This window comes from Octodon degus, unplaced genomic scaffold, assembly GCF_000260255.1.
Source record: "Octodon degus isolate 3935 unplaced genomic scaffold, OctDeg1.0 scaffold00143, whole genome shotgun sequence".
Taxonomy (NCBI): Eukaryota; Metazoa; Chordata; class Mammalia; order Rodentia; family Octodontidae; genus Octodon; species Octodon degus.
Genome location: NW_004524719.1, coordinates 4,859,609 through 4,862,243, shown reverse-complemented (window position 1 = coordinate 4,862,243; position 2,635 = coordinate 4,859,609). Strand labels below are relative to the sequence as shown.

The following is a 2,635-nucleotide window of genomic DNA, read 5'->3' as shown; positions in this document are numbered from 1 at the left end:
AATAAATAAATAAATAAATAATGATTTATAATGAATTGTACAGGCTGCCTATAGAAAATCCTTTCCCACAATTTTCTTTCCTGATAGAACCTTCAGTTTGTTTAGAAATTCTCACCTAAACAGCATACATGTTTTTGGGGGTGGCTGAGTACAGTGTCCACTTAAACAGGACCTGGTTCACTCTTAGTGATTATGGTTACTTCCTTTAGAGGAATTATCAGCTCACACATGTTTAGTTCTGGATTACAAAATGCACGCACAAATATGTGGGAAGACCATTCATAAAGTTTCTTTCCTCCTTCCTAGGAACAACAAGATGAAAAGTTTTCTTCTTTCTGTGAACATTGTTGGGTCTGATTATCATGGGCAAGCACAATAACGATTTTCTATCAAGTCATCTTATTACTAAGAGGTTGAGCCAATATTGGTGGTAACAAAGAGGAAAGCAACATCTCAAAATGCCATCATTTAGCAATTAGAATCCACTAAACTTTGCAGACTCCCCTTATGTGAATGCATAGGTCTGTGAGACGTAAAACCAGGCACCGACTTGGTATGATTCAAGAAGTCTTGACATCAGTTTGTCACTCTCCAGTGTAAAGTTTCCAATGAAGTTAATCTCTTGACCATAAAATTGGGCTTCTAATAATATCATGAAAAATAATTCATGTTATTTTTGTCAGATTACACCTTCACTAACTCTGTTTGCCTTCACTAAGAAAGATCCATTCCTTAGTCACTATAGCTGCCTGCTGGCACACAATAAATCTTTGCATTTGCTTGCTTGTTTTTCACCAACTTGTGAAGATCCATGCACTCCTGCTCTTACCCAACAGGGCCCTTCACACCATTGCAATATCATGTCGCTCACTAGCTTCTGCCGTGATTTGGCCTTCACTACCCAAGCTTTAAAAATTATCATTCCAGGATTCTCTATAGCATTTTCTGTACAATTCTGTCGAATGCTGCAAATGTTACAGATGTTCAGGCAAATGTTATGTTTTTCTCAGGATTTTAAGATAATGCTACTTAAAATACCAACCTACACAGTGCATTCTCCTCTTCTGTAAGCTTTCTTCTTTATTTTCTTTCCCTATCTTACCAATGTCTGATGGAATAAACACTGTCTATGTTTTCAAAGCAGAACTTCTAATACAAGGCAAGGCATCAAATGACTTGATTTTAATCTTTACTTTGTTGTTGTTGTTGTTACTGTTCACTGTGGTATCACCACTGCCTAGAGGATAGCTAAAAATTTGGTTAATGGTAGTTATAGCATTATCTATCATAGGAATATTTTTTATGGTGGTACCAGGGATTGAACTCAGGCCCTTTTACTTCCAGGCAAGCATTTGTTCCACTGAGCTACCCCCTGGGCCCTATCATAGAAATATTGTAAGTACTAAATGCATCTCAGTAGAGCAAGGCTTGTCAGGCAACAATTGCTTCAGGTATAATGCATATTATTTTATTTGTTATTCTCTTCATCCAGCTTACATGGAAATACTCTCAGATCATTTCATTAGTGATGGCGAGATTTGTACCCACAGTGAAGCTAGCGAGGCACTTAGGCTGCTCTACCTCCCCTATACAGGCGTTCATGCGTTCATATTCACAGGAGACTGGACCCAGTACTCCATGCATACCAAAATCCCTGTGGATGGTTTCTTTGTACTTCAAATTGCCTTTAGATTACTTATAATACCTAATGGATATGGAGAGCTATTAGCAGTAACAACTGATACTAGGTAAATTTTCTCAGTGTCCACCAGATTCTAATTCCCACCTTTGCTATCAAAGTTTTCTCAAGCCCCATTGCCACTCAGCTACCACACTCTCTCATGTTGTCTTTTACATGTCGCGCATCAGTGATTGGTAGAACCGCATAAGAAATTCTCAGTGTCTCTCGGAATCCGTCTCTCTGTTTCTTTTCCCCATGTTTGCTTCCTCCATCTCTTCAATCTGTTTTCGCTTTTCATGCAGCTAGTGAGAATGCGGTAGCTACTTACATTTCAAGATGCACTAGGAAGAGATAAAGCAAAAATGCTGCTTGCCTTTCTAGCTTCATCGTGTCTTCCAGACCAGTTCATTATACTGCTTCTCCAGAACATAAAGGTGAACAATAAGGTGAAAGCGAAGTCCACTTTAAATATACTGTGAACGTGTGGTCAGTGATTAGGGGGAGCAAAGCAATTGCTAGGATCACCCAAACTTTTTAGAAGATAAGTGCATTGCTTTGCAAATAATGCTATTAGACAATTAATGACATTAAAGGAACATATCACGTATAAAGACTAGCAGTATGTCTACTTTGAAACCTGCTGTTTGGTAGCTGGGAAAGCATAGAAGACATCAACAAATCAAATGTTTAAATCTTTCTGGAAAAGCATATAGAGAATTACTATGATTGCCCTTCTTTTTTAATCTATATGAAATAAAATCTATGTATCATCCTTTTCATCCTTATTACATACTTCTTTTATCACCTTAAGATCTCTTTTTGTTCATTACGGCAAAGCCCTGTGCCGGTAAGGTTGAATTAGAAGTGTTTGTCTTGGGACAGGGATACAGCTCAGGGGCATAAGCACCTGCCTGCGTAACACAAGGTCCTGAATTTAATTCACAGCAAAAAAAA

At 38.1% G+C, this 2,635-nt stretch overlaps 1 pseudogene; it reads right to left on the bottom strand.

Annotated features, from left to right (window-relative positions):
- LOC101567551 overlaps positions 1-2,635 on the bottom strand; it is a 45,479-nt pseudogene that overhangs the window by 1,155 nt on the left and 41,689 nt on the right.